The 15,264-nt window shown below is 37.2% G+C and overlaps 1 long non-coding RNA gene across 1 annotated transcript in view; it reads right to left on the reverse strand.

Annotated features, from left to right (window-relative positions):
• Positions 1-1,006: 1,006 nt before the first annotated feature.
• Positions 1,007-15,264, reverse strand: part of LOC119523378 — a 29,424-nt gene continuing 15,166 nt past the window's right edge. The window contains exons 2-3 of the long non-coding RNA XR_005214610.1: positions 1,340-1,504; positions 1,007-1,245 (exon numbers count right to left, since the gene is read on the reverse strand). This is a non-coding gene — a long non-coding RNA (uncharacterized LOC119523378). The remainder of the gene's footprint in view (positions 1,246-1,339; positions 1,505-15,264) is intronic.

Genomic DNA, 15,264 nt, shown 5'->3' on the forward strand with positions numbered 1-15,264 from the left:
TGTTAGCTGGGAAGGCACGTGGCTGGTGTCTGCTCCAAGTTCTGGTTTCAAAATGGCTTTGTCCCAGGACGTTCCTCTCTAGGCTTCAGCTTCTCTCCAAAATGTCACTCTCAGTTGCTCTTGGGGTGTTTGTCCTCTTTTAGCTTCTCCAGAGCAAGAGTCTGCTTTCAACAGCCATCTTCAAACTGTCTCTCATCTGTAGCTACTCTCTCAGATCCTGTGCTTTCTTCAAAGTGTCCCTCTTGGCTGTAGCAAGCTTGCTCCTTCTGTCTGGGCTTATACAGTTCTCCAGTAAACTAATCAAGGCCCATGCTGAATGGGCAGGACCACACCTCCATGAAAATTATCCAATCAGAGTTATCACCTACAGTTGGTTGGGCAGCATCTCCATGGAAACACTCAATCAAAGAATTACAATCTAATCAACGCTAATACGTCTGTCTGCTCCACAAGACTGCATCAAAGATAATGGTGTTTTGAGGGACATAATACATTCAAACTGGCACATGGTCTTATGAAACTTTTTATTAAATTCCCTTTAATCTGCTTGCATGAACTTTCTCAACTTGATCAGTTATTGATTCTGAAAATTTTCCTATTTCTCTTTACACTCTGACATTGTTTTCTCATTAGCAAACTTGACTTCACCAAAGTTCTTGCACTGCTATTATTTCATGTGCCTACACCAAAATGTGAGTTTAGTGATCCTGAAATTAATAGTCTTATGGATGATTTCCTGACATCGCTATAGGAAAATTGTGAGTATATAGAGCATCCCAGAGAAGGAAAAAAATCTTCTTTTGCTTTATTAATGGCATTAATTATTAAATATGCTAACATCAGGCCAGATCTAAAATTCTTTCTCCTGGTTTTTAAATATTTCATCAATTATGGAATAAGCCATATTGAGTAGGTCAAGTATCTAAGCTATCCCAGTGCTTCAGATGAGTGATATTGATCGTGAGTCAACATCCTAAGCATTGAGTTGGTATGGAGAAAACATGCCTAAGATAATAGTCAGTATCTATCAATTCTATTTCCCTTGCAGTTTTGAGAAACTAGACTCAAACTGGTACAGGGAAAACAAAAACTGGGAGAAGGTATTGATTCAGGCTAGAAATTCCAAAAATGGTGCTGGTTATAACATATTTAACAATCTTTCAAATTTGGACTCTGCTTTCATTTGCATCATCTTCATAATCAGCCAGATTCTTCACTTGGGGAACAAGTTGCTCACCAAGAGGTCTAGGAGAAATAAACACAGTGTAAATAAAGTATACCTTACTCAACTGCGCAGCAAAATTCTTGGGGTTTACTCTCTTCAGTCAACTTGGATCACCTTTGTACCCAAACTTGATACAGATTGGATGGGATGTGGTGCTTCAGTTGGACCATCCCTGGAATACGTGCATCCTGGAGGCTTGGAAGTAGGGTCAGCTCTATCCAATACCCAGAGAACGGGATGAAGACGGAATGAGTATCAAAGGAAGTTCAAGTCATGTCCCTGGAAATCAAGATGCTGCATAAATGAAGGCAATAGCTGACCAAATAATATGAAGTAGTCATAATTTTTATAGTACATATGACATACAAAAAGACTAGTACAAGAAACACCATTATACCTAAAAGCCCAATTAAGCAATAGGCTCTTACAACATTTGCAATACCCTTTGCCTTACCATTAAGAATGTTCCCCATTCAGAATTTTGGCTCATTTCTTTGCCCTTTGTTAAAATCCTCCAACACAATGAATGAATCCTTCAACACTACATCATTAATTTGCTATGTGATGGTATTTTTATATAAATGTATAGATATTTATGCTGTTTGCATTTTCACTCAATATGCCTGTAAATGCAATTTCATAAAATGATACTCAAACACCAATTTTTGAAGGACAGTATTAATTTTTTCCAGTCTGTTGGTGGAAACTGGTACCTTACTATAGTTCATATTTTCAATTCCTCACTTATCAAGAGGATAATCACTTCATGTATGTGTGTATTTATATACATATGCATATATACATATGTATATGTGTATATACTTTGTGCAATAAGTATATTGATATATATTACATATAGTATATATTCTTCTCCAATTGTGTTTTCTTTTCTGTGAAATGTCTACTAATGCCTTACCATTTATTTCTTTCCTGTTGGGTACTTTCTTTTCTTTTCCTTATTAATTTGCTTGACTGCTTTATATGTTCTGAACATTAACATTTTGTCATTTATAAATATTTCAGAAATCTACTTCTAGAATAGGATATTTTTGGAACTTTTAATAGCACCCATGATGAATAGAGATTATTGGATTTCTATAATAGCTGAAATCGTCAGACTCATCATTTTTGAGTTTTTGTATCTTCAAAAAATCTTTCCCCACCCTAATAACAATATACATATTTATATTCTTTCATAATAAGGTTGAGATGGGCAATGGGAAAAGACCACAAATGAATGAGTTTCTGAATGTATTGGTGATGTACTAGAGACCTATATCTGTTATCCCACCATAGAATTGAAACTAGGATTTAGATGTCTAAAAGTATGCCATTTGCCTTTTTGAGTTTTTAACTTAAGACCACAGCATTTTTTTCCAAGTATTACTTATACAAACCAAATAATTTCTAGAAATAGTGTTTCAGCCAAAGTGGACTATCTAGTACATTTGCACTTTCTGATTGTTTAATGAATATATGGATTTCTCTTGTAAAGGATTAAAATAAACATTGTTTCTATTGCATGCAAGCACTTAAAATTCTAACTTGAAAATGCTTACACATATAATTTAGTAGAAAGAACATCCATTTGACATTAGTTAGCCAACATGCTGGGTTCCTACAGGACAGCTTCTTATAGGAAAAAGAAATTAGCCATTGAGCATAATTGAAAGTCACATTATATTGTCTTATTCCCTTAGATTGCACAGAATTCTCATATGGGACAGACTAAAGAAGTGGCCCCAGGACCCTGTGCGAAGACTGCTGGACCCCAGTGTGATGAAGGATACAAGGCTGCAAAGAGTGAAGGAGGGGGCTGAGGAAGGAGATTTCTGAGGAGAGAATATTTCTCCTACTGAGACCATCACCCTCCCTTTTTTGAGGTGGCAGGACTGCTTTCTGACATCAGCTTTAGTGGGAATGGATTCAAGGGACGAAGCAGAAGGATCTGAAATGTGCGCCGTGCCCTTGAAAGATGCAGATGCATGATTCTTTCCTGAAGGTACTTGTAAAGGACGGTAGGGTCTGTCCACTGCTCAGGAGACAGGAGAACAGGAGAAATGCTGCCCCAGTTTGGGGGTGGCTGCCTCAGGAAAGGACAGCAGTCTCAGAACTGGCCTGATTGCAGCCCTGTGGGGTACAGATGGCAAGAGTGCCCCATTCAACAACCAAGGAGGCATCCCCAGCAGGAAGAGACCTGGAGTGGATGAAGAACCCAAGTAACAACCAGGACTCTTTAGGGGACCAAATCAACTATGGAATCATGCCCACAAGGAACACAAAAGACTACAAAATGTGCTTCAGAAGAGTTCATTCCTAGACCCAGAGAGCACAAGGCAACCAATCCCATGAGGACCGTCCTTCCCCATTCCTCTCCACCATCTCATCTTCTCATCCCAGGCAGAAAGGAGAGAGTGGCATGGAGAAGGAGGTGCACAGAGGAAGAAAAGAAGGATCCAGCTCTGCCATTCCTTCCTCTACAATGTTCCAACCTGACGCGGGCCTGAGATGGGGAGGGAAGATTTAACACTATGTCAAGTTGAGAATATTTACTATTATATATTAGTCTATTATATTGGACTATTTTATTGGATCAAGGGTAGGGTTTTTGTTTGTTTGATTTTCATCTTATATTGTCTTTAGTATTCACAAGACCAATCAACAAATCACCCAGGGTTTAGGACCTACTTCAAAGGTTCATGGGAGATGAAAGGAAACATTTGCAATGATCAAAATCCATTCTTCATGATTAAACATAATTGAATGAAGATTTGAACAAATTTTGGTGAAAAGTTTTTATGTGGCAAGTGGGATTTACTCTATCCCCTTGGGAGGTAAGGCTTAGAAAACAGGGCCTCCACGTTCAGGTGCTCAGACTCTATGGGAAAAGGGTGAGTTAACATATAATCAGATTGCATTAAGACAACTGCCTTCATGGGAGATGAATTGCCTTAATTGAACTAGCTGGGGTAAAAATATAAAACTCTTCTATCCTTCTAATGTCCTGTATGGCTTCAGGGGTTCTATATCAAACTATCCTCCTTATGCTCCTTAAAGACATTTCTGGAGGATGCCATCATTTTCAAGACATCTTTAGATATAAAAATTTCAGTGGTCTCACTATTGTAGGGTAATTTTCTTCTCACCTCTTAACACCTCCCAGAAATTAGCCAGCAGTATTTCTTGACAGAGAAGACTCTGCTCCTGGGGTGTACTTGTACCCCCCATTCTTTCTCTTCCAGTCTTCATTGAAATATGGTGGGTCAACATTCTCCTCTAATTAATGGTGTTTGGCTACAGTGAACATTTAGTTCCCAAATACTCTCATGAGCAGCAGGTGCAAATCTTCCAGAGACCCTCTAGGGTTCTCTAGACCAACCGGCTCCCTGACATGGAAAGCCCAATTCAACTCAAACTCTTCTGACCAACCTCTTTGTCCCTGCCTTAGTGACCCACGATCTGGCCTCTGAGAATTGTGAGTGCCAGTAAGATGGCTCAATCCACACTCCCCAAAGTTAACTTCCTCCACAGGAAAATCAGGTAACTTGGCTAAAACAAACACAGCTGCTTCTTTCATCACAACTCTCAGTTCTTTTTTTCTCCTGCTCAACTAGCACAAGAAATGAGATGGAAGTTTTCCATTCATCCATGATCCTTACAATTCATTATCTTGATGTTGCCCGCTATTAGCTTGGGGAATAGGAGAATATCCTGCTCCATTCTCTGCAGCCACCTGACTCCAAGGACTTGCTCTCTTTTTCAGTTCTGTTCTCATATGCCCTTGGATAATATTCGCAAAGTGATGATAGTTGGTCTCTTTCTCTCTCCTCAGTTAAATAATAAGAGGATGTTTGGGGGGTCTCTTTGGTGGCTCCACATAGAAAGTCAATTTTTCTGTGGCTGCCTGTTGTCTTTAGTACTTTTCTGCACTCTGCTACAGATATAAATTCAGAGTATTGTGGGAATGACAGGAAAAGAGCACATCAGAGCCCTGGAATATCTGACAGAAAGTCAAGGACGAGTCAGGGATAAGATTAGCTAAATAATATTTTAACACAGCTACTGAAAGTGACTTAAAATTTGCACAGATGTCAAATTACACTATTAATCTGTGTTGTGTCTATGGACTTCCCTGCTCTGGATATTTCATATAAATGGAGTCATAAAATATGTGGCCTTTTGTGTCTGGCTTCTTCAATTTAGCATCATATTTTTGAGGTTCAACCATGTTGACAGAGAAAGGGGACTATAGAATGAGTGCTTATTGGGTGTGGCATACTCTTTTCAGGTAAAGAAAATCTTTGGAATTAGATAGTGGTGGTGGTTACATAATATTATGACTGTACTAAATTTCACTGAATTTTATACTTAAAAATGGTTAGTATTATGTTATTTGAATTTAACCTCAATGTTAAAAATGTACACCATTAAAATTTCAGTATGATTACAATTGTTTAAAATGATTTTATTCATCAGGGAATAGGTGACACAGAAGTTTGGGGATAAAATAAGGGCAAAAGAGGTGGTGATGCAGATTATTCAGTAAGAAAAGCAGGTATCTTATAAATGACCACAAAACAGCCATTTCTGAATATGCTCCATTTGATATGAGGCTTCCTTAAAGTGATTTGACATTTTTCCAGATCAACACATTAAAAATAGTGTTGTAAGCAGAAACAATAGTATGTGCAAAATCTCAGAGACATCTAAATCACATATTTTTTTTTATTTTCTTAAAAGTCATTAGTAGCTCTTAACAGTCTCTAGGAAGAAGCCCAACTTCTTAGCATGAGCAAGAAGCAGCATGATTTAAAGCTCTGCTTATCTCTCAAAGTAGCTTGATTATATTTGCTAAGCACCTTCCCCGCCATGCCCGCTTCCATTTCCCACACAGATGCACCTGATTGTACTTGAGAGTCTACGCACCTCCTCTGTGGCATTTCAGAGATGAAGCTGTAAACCCTTTCTTCCCTCGCCAACTGTAAGAAACTTGCTAGGGAAATCATGGACATCTGTTAAGAGGCCATGCCCAGTCCTCACCTGCCCCCACTAACTTCTCTGGGGAAGTCAGAAACACATGCTAAGTGGCTATTGTAGTTTGCTAAATGCTGCCAGAATGCAAAATACCAGAAATAGATTGGCTTTTATAAAGGGACTTTATTTGGTTACAAAGTTACAGTCTTAAGGCCATTAAGTGTCCAAAGTAAGGCATCAACAATTGGGTACCTTCCCTGGAGGATGGCCGATGGCGTCTGGAAAACCTCTGTTAGCTGGGAAGGCACGTGGCTGGCGTCTGCTTGCTCCCAGGTTGCATTTCAAAATGGTGTTCTCCAAAATGTCAGTATTAGTTTTCAACAGCCGTCTCCAAAATGTCTGTCTCAGCTGCAGCTCTGAGGTCCTTGTATTTGTGAGCTTTTATATGACTCCAGTGAACTAATCAAGGTCCATGCTGAATGGGCGGGGCCACACCTCCATGGAAACATTCAGTCAGAGGTCATACCCTAAACAAAGGTGTCCCTCACAGTTGGGTGGGTCACATCTCCATGCAAATAACCCAATCCCAATAGCCCACGAGACTGGAGCAAAAGATCATGGCTTTTTCTTGGGGGAGCCTTAGCTACCTCCGCCTCCTTCTCTATCGTGTGCTGCTCCACAAACTGAGGGAGGTGTTAGATCTAAGGAAAAGGCTCTGCCAGACCTTAAACCTGGAAACTGTGAAAAAGCAGCCCCAGATGCTTATCAGAACAGGAATTCTCAGTGGCCCACTCTCAAACAGTATAGATTTTTCTCTTTTCCAGTGTGAACCAAGGACAGCAGAGCTGCCATCTACAAACCCCAACCAAAGGCAGTTTTGGCCGCCAGTTAAGAGCAGTTGTGATGGGGCTTCTTCCCCTGCTCTTTTGGACTCTTTGTGCTGTGAAAGTGGCAAAGAAATTATTTGCCTTTTCTGGACTCTATACTGTGCAAGTAATAAAGAGATTGTGTGTTGAACGTTTCCGTTGAGTCCTGAGCCTGTGTTTCCACAATGCACTGTGGTGGCAACTCACTCCACAAATCTCATAAGTGAGTCAAGACACACTTCACCCAGCTATTACCCTCCAGAAAGCATCTCCTAATCCTTCCAGACGACATGCGGTCTCGGTTTCCCTCAGAGCATCATACTTTCACTCCACGTACGGCCTCTTATCTTTCTGGGTTCTTGAACATCTTCCTATTCATCTGCCTCTCAGCCAGAAAGAGGCTACTTGAGTATTGGGTCTATATTAAACTATCATTTGAGCATCCGGCTCCCAGTTCAGTGGTGATAGGAGGAATAAATAATTGCTTTGGAATGATTAAATCAATAAACACATGGATATCACCTTGCATTTTTACCTGGACTCTCTTGTATTCTCATTGAAGTATAACAAGACTTCTGATGTCGATCAGCCAGTGTTCAATAAATTGTAATGAATGAAGGGATGATCTCTTCCCCATCTTTAAGCTGTGTTCACCCAGATCCTCTGAGACTCCATGTGACATATTAGAATCCTAAGTCTAAAGAGCTTATTAAATGTCTATAAAATTCAGAAAATTGAATAAAACAGTATGCTACATGACTGAAAAGGGTAAGTAAATCAGCACATGATGGAAGAGCCAGCCATGAGGCAAGAAGGATGAAAACTAGAAGTACATCTGTCTAACTGATGCAATTTTCAAATGGATTGGAAGGTTTCTGTCTCCGTAATGCTCCATGCCGTCCATTCCTTCACTACCACCACCAACACAGAATCCATCCACCTGTCCATCTATAGGACTTTTGAAGGTAGGCACAGAGAGCTCAAGAAGACAAACAAGGACAGCACCCTGTGAAGATATCCTGATAGGTGAAAAACTCAATCAATAAGCGATATTTCAAGAAATTGTTATAGACACTGATAAGTGAATGAGGGTGGTGATGACGATGATGATGATGATTATGATAATGATTCCAGTTCCACATATTTTAAGAGAAAAATGGAAATATTCTGGATAACTCACTATTACTTATTATTGCTTCATTTCCTTTGGCTGTCAAGTCCCCACTCATCATAAGACATATCTAAATTACGCTTGAGGAAATCTTTGTTGACCATCCATAAAGAAAGCTCCTAATTTATATTACCAATAATCTTTTCACATATTGGGATCATTCCATTTTATAACATACTTTGGAAATATTAATTTTCATGTATGCCTCTCCTTCTAGATTTGAATTTTTCCAAGGTAGCAAATACAACTGATTTATCTCAGCACATGCCGAGTGGAACTCAGTCCATAGGATTCACAGGAGACTCTGACAATGTTTATGTGTTAATGGAATTGAGAATTTTGGAATTGGGAGATTTTAGTGTGAAGATAAGTTCTCAATTTCCTAGTCTCTTTTGAGTGCATAGCTGCATACTCTTTGTCACTAGCAAGCATCTTAACAGCTAATCAATTCTCTTCGGACAAGCACACTCTGCAACTGTGTAAAAATAAGATGAGATTCCCCAGCAAAGTAAATATTTAATTAAGAAACAGTTAATCAGATTCCCTTCACTTTTTTCCATTTATAGTTAAGTAACTGCATCTAAAAGAACACCATTTCCATTAATATTTTAAAATCCCTTTGGCATTTTTATTCCATCCTTTCTGCCTCATTATATTTTGTGACCATCATCCCCAAATTGGTTTTGACTATGTTTCTAATGGATATGTATATGTAGATATAAATTTTAAATTTACTTAGAAATTTAAATCATATAATCATAGACTAGAGTTGATTATTATACTGAAATCAGTATGCATATGCACAGGCAGAACTGAAGGCAAACTGCTCTAAAAATGTAAATTTGGTTGCTCACAAATTTTCTTTGAAACCTCCAATAAATATAGTCAAATTCTTAGACATTAACTAAATGCAATGGATTGCCATTAAATAAGGAGTGGCAAATACTTCTAAATCAAGAAAAAAGGCTCATTTTCCCTCTTCTCAAATTTATGAAATTTAGCAAAATGTATACAAACCTTTAACTTTATAACAAAGATTTCCATATTTTTTTCAAACAAATTTCCTTTACTTCACAAAAAATCTCACAATTTACTTTTTATTTGTATTCTTTAAGTAGATTTTGAGTAGTAATGCAAAGCCTATTTCCAAATTCAAAACTACAGTACCTATTTAAGGATCACCAACGAAATACTACAGATAGTTCTTAATTTTCAGAAATCTTTGAAGCTGATTTTAAAAAAAGTTATTCTGGATGAAATTAAGCATGAGACTGATACACACCAAACTCAGATGGTGATTATTTCTGTAGAATGATAGAAGGGAAAGTGGTGATGGCTGAGGATTTATCTCCATCTGTGTGTGTATATACATATGTGTGTGTTTATTTAAAAAGAAGGATCCAAAGTGTAATGGCAGATGATTAGCATGTAATAAATTTAGTTAGGTGGTATGTGATTAACTTCTATATTATTGTCCATACTTTTCCATAGAGGAGCACAGAAGTCTTGTGTAGAGGGTAAAATAGGGGAAAAATGTTTTTTTCATGTGTATGTCTTTGTTTTAAGAGGGTATGGAGGTCACCAGTGGTGGAAAATATAAGTCTACAAAATATTAAGCATCAATGATATAGATAAGAAGAAAAGAGTTCTTATTTTGAAAAAAAAAAAAAGAAAGAAAGAAATATTTGTACATGGGGTTTAAAGGTGGCATGAGAATTGAAATATTCAAAGGATGGAGATTTCTCTCAAGCAGCAAATATTAAAGATATATCAGCCATTTTCCTTATGGAAAGTGATGTTAAAATCATGTTTAAAGTTAAAGTCAAGTTGGTTCAAGAAGCTTGATCATTCTTAAACATTATAATATGACAGCTTGTAGCCGATTCAAAGTCATATTATGAGCAAGTTTGGAACCCCAAACTCATTCAACTAGAGATGACTAGACAAGTGCTTCCCAAATGTATTGCAAATGAGAAAATTACAAAAGCAACTGTAAGTGTAATGAAAAATTGGGTTCTGATGAGGCAAATGGCAGCAACAAATCCTATCAGAATATTCCAACTGGCACACTGACCTGTGGTTTAAAGGACTCCTGGTTGCTACTGATTCACCAATGTCCCTTCTCTCCATCATCTTTGGACAAGAGTGATTCATGCAAGAGAGAACTGAATTCTTCTCACCTTCCCGCTCTCAGTCTGACTTCAGGACTGGGCTGCGAAAGAGTAGCTTGAGCTCCTATAACACACACCTGTCTTTGAGGCTGACTTAGGCAATTCCTCACCCCAAATTCCTCCTAGGAAGCCTGGACATTCTCTTAAAGCTTAGTAACACTGTCTTGATTTTGACCTAGTGGGAATCCTGGCTTTAAATTCTGCAGCCAGACTGATCAACCCTCAATCAACTGGTGTTAATGGTGTCTGCTCTTGGAAGTAGCAGCTATTATAAAAGGGTTAAAAAAAATAGAAAAAAAAGTAGAGGGAGGAAGTGAGGGAAGGAGAGAGGGGGAGGGGAGAGAGGGAGAGAGTGGAAAGGAAGAGGAGGGGAGGAGAGGGGAGGGAAGGGAAGTGGAGGAGAGGGGAGGGGAGACGGAGGAAACGGAGGGAAGAGAAGAAGTTCACAATGCAGCTGTTTATTTTCTTCCCAGAAGCTGCAAGAGTGTGCTTGCTTCTTCTTTCTTTTAAGGGCCCACCTGATTACATCAGGCCCACCCAGAATAATTCCTCTTTTGATTAACACAAAGTCAAATGCTTTGTATCCTAAACATGGGAAATAAAATCCCATCATGTTCAAAGTCCCACCCAGATTGAAATAGAATGGGTCATTGAGGGTGAGTACACCAGGGATCTGAAGTCTGGGTAGCTACCTGAGCATCCTGCCTGCAAGAACTACATATTCATATAACAAAATGCTATTTTTTTCTTATAGAGCTTTGGTATTAGGAAATACAGCATACATACAATGGGGTGAAAAATCCTTCTTTCCACAATGACTTGCAAACTCAACTGTATCATATGGCCAGTGTCAATACACTCAACCGACCTTATAGGGTATTTGACTGAGCTAGTCACAAGGCTAGCCCGGATCCAAGAGAAACCAGGAGAAATTCCAGCCAAACTCTCAGGGCCAAGCAGCATTTGGGGTGGAAAGTCTTGCTTCAGCCACTCTGGAATCGATCTACCACGAGGCAGAAAACCAAGATACTGAGGTTTAGTATTAGAAGCTTCCAACACATGCACATACACAATACAATCATATATTTCAACAGGTAGTTTAAAGGATATATGATATTTTCCTATCTGAGGGCATTTCAGTAAAATTTTCAGAAGAAACGATTTGTATCGCACTCACCTAAAAAAAATGTAAAAGGCTCACCTTGGGAATATTATGTTCAACAATATGGCGTGACTGCAATACATTCATCCAAGTTTTATGTCTCAATTGTATGCCTCACTTCCAAACAATTTCCTGCATCCTCTAGAAGAATTTCCCTTTATAACTTAACTGCATAGAGTTAGCAATTGCGAACAGCTGAACAACACAGCGCCCAAAGCAAAAATTATTTTTAATTTTTAAGGGCTCTGCCAACTAATTAGTTTACTTCAGCGTTGAAAAAAAATACTGTTTCAAACTGAAAAAGCATTCACCATGGAGTTTTCTGCAATGAGCCTTTACTTTAAAAACTGACATTACAAAATAAGTTTCAAAGGGACAGTTGTTATATTCATTCTTTCTATAAAATAAATATCATTTCACAAAGTTACATCTCTGGTGTTTTCTGCTGTTACAAAACTATTTCCTTTTTAGCAGGGGTCTCCTGATCCACCAATCTTGGAGAAATCATTATAGTATATTGCAGGAGAAAAAAGCCCATAGCATTCTGTTGAAACTCTTCCAACAGGTGGCATGGATAAACTTATTATAGACAAAATATAGTTCAGCAATAGGAAAATATTTTGTGACCAAATTTTGATCATCACATTCTCATGACAAGAACATATAATCTAAAGGTATTTGTTTCTCTAAAGCTTCTGCAGAAGAAAATTGTTAACTGTAGGCCAATTATACTGAACTATATAATAGGGGAGGAATAATTATGAGATTTTATTTCCTGGTTGATAACAGCTGATGAATGTCTATGTAGCATAAACATACAATTTAATCATGATAAAAACCCACTTGAATTGCCCATAAAGGAGATTATTATGAGGTTGGTAGTCAACAAACACCTATGAATGAATTATGTTCTATTCAAAACATTGGGCCCACGTGGTGCCTTTCTTTTATTAATTCTCTTTCTTTTTCTAGTATATGCAAAAAGCCAAGCCAAGCATCCAATGAAATCCAATGAAACTATGTCTCTTGGGTAAGAGGACTAGGAAAGATAATGGGGTTTCCTTTCTAAGGAAATCAGGCAAAGCAAATTTTAAGATTTAAGATTATGGGGAAAGGGTGACATGTTAAGGTATTTTATTTTATCACCAAAATACTGTTTATAAAATTTTATTTGGCTGGTAATAATAGAGTCATGTCCCAGTGTTTCCTCAGATGTGTACACTAGAATTATGAAATTTATAAAAAATGTAATTATGAAGTTAAAAGTTTGAATATTCTAAAGCAAACCTTACAATAAATATTTACTCATATTAATAACTCATTCAGCTGACAGTACACACTTTTGAATGATTAAGGAGTAAATCATGGACAGTCATTTTCCAATTTAATTTGACTGAAATAAAGCTCTTTTGGATGACTGCACTTAATTTTTTGCACTCCACCTAAATAAAGTGCATGGATTATAATTCCATAATGTACTTTTATGGATATAAGCGTCCATTAGTATTATAATGCAACTGAATGTTGTCAACTTCCATATTAAAATTATACAATTTTTCATTAAATCTACACATCTTTTAGCTTTCTACCACCACTCCCCCAAAGAGAAATAACTCGATAATAATAAATGGAAATTTTAATTATATATTTTTATATGTTCTCAGACAAAATCCTTCACGATGGAAATTAGGCAAGTTACTGCTTTATTTACTCTAGTTAATTGTCACCCAATATAAAATGTACTCCCTGATCGCAAGGACATCTTTGGGTCGTCGACTGTATTTAAGAATGAAGTTGATTATATGAAGCAGAATAATTCAAGATGATTACCCAAACTGGAGTCTTGGAAGTGAGTTTTGGTTCTGCTTTGTTTGGTTTTGTTTCTTCATCTCTGTTAAGGTTACATGACTAATTAGTTGCTTGGCTTATCAATTTATAAACTAATTTATTAAATCCTTTCTTGGATATGAGTTAAATTCACATAACAAAACTTCTTAAGTGTCCTTTAAAACTATTTTAAATAAAAAAAACACTGAAATTGGAGGTGATGATATTTAGAGAATCAAAAATTTATGATGGTAGGAAGGACAACCAAATAAGAAATTATTTTTCATGCTGGGGAAAAATGGAAATTGAGCTTAATGGTTCAGAACAGGTAAATAAGGGCATACTTATTTAATCATCCACCCTCTGAAGCTTTCAGCATTTATTGTACACCTGCTCCATTCTAGGCTCAATTGCCGAGAGGCAGTGACCATTCTCCTGGAACCATCCTTCTATATGTCCATTGCCCCTTATAATTAGTAATAACCCTCCTTTTGCTCTCAAAGTATCTAAATTTGGAAAGTAAATTACATAACCTCCCTGCCTTGGACACCTCGTAATATAATGGTGACAGAAATGCACACACTCAATTTTGAGCTTAGTGGCATTTGCAACAAGCGAGGCAAGCATAAGATCTCAGATACTCCAGGAAGCTGTGATACTCCCTTTAGGGGGTGGGAAACTGATGGTCAGGCACAGACTCCAGAAAAGGGGCTTGAACCCTGCACATGGAGGGCAGGTAAGACACGACCACACCGAGAATGGGTGAATGAGTAATCCAGGATTAGGTAATAAATGACATATAATGTCATCTTTAAGTTGACCTTATTCAGCTGTATAATCTTCATCATAATATCCATCTACTAATAGTCTTGCCTCTTCCACTGTTACTGCTGTTGTACCTAAGATTCATATCTTGGGATTTTATTACTTTATCATTTTATTATTCTTAGCAAGAAAAATGAGCATGAATAAAGGAGTGAGGTAGCATTCTATAACATGTGTCTTAAAATGGTAGGATTTCTTCAACAGTAGAAGAAATCTATTCCAAAACTGATTGTGCTGGGGATTAAAATTGCATTCCTATGAATCTATATTAAATATAGAGATAGATTTCCAAAATTACACAAGCATAGGCAATGAAAATTTCTTACCCTTTCTATCCTTCAGCTCATCACGTTTCCCTCCATGGGGACTTAACAATATTGTAACATCAATGTTATTTTCTAGTGCATTTTCAAAGCTATTTTAATTGTACCCATTTATTGATAACATACACATATTCCTCACCACATATATATCCATGTTCATCCCAATTTTTACACAAATAGTAGCATCTAATATATACTGTTATCTTCCTTGACATTTTTTCACATATCAATGTATCTTGGAAATTATTTTCATATAAGTAAATGATAAGCTTTCTCATTCTGTTTTACAAGTGCAAGTTATCACATTGTTTTATGTATTGGCAGTTATTTAGCCAATTTTCAACATAAAGATATTGAGCTGGTTTCCAAATTTGACTTTTTGGAAACAACACTGCAATGATTAGACTTTCCCACTCGATCTTGCAAAACATGTGCAAATTCATGTGTGAGGAATATTCTCACAGTTTGGATCAATGGATCATATTGTACTTGTGAATGTCAACAGACATATTCATGGTAAACTCAGTCTGAAATCATTGCTATTATTTTTAAGGTTTGGCTCCATGATATATGAAGAACTGTAACTTAGAGTAGATTTAATCTGCATTCCTATGATAAGCACATTTCAAATGCTTAAGCATCTCTTATAGTTCCTTTTCTATTTTTTTAAGTCTGTAAAATTTTGATTATTTTTACATTGGGTTGTTACTCTTTTCTTAA

Source organism: Choloepus didactylus, chromosome X, assembly GCF_015220235.1.
Source record: "Choloepus didactylus isolate mChoDid1 chromosome X, mChoDid1.pri, whole genome shotgun sequence".
In the NCBI taxonomy this organism is placed as follows: domain Eukaryota; kingdom Metazoa; phylum Chordata; class Mammalia; order Pilosa; family Megalonychidae; genus Choloepus; species Choloepus didactylus.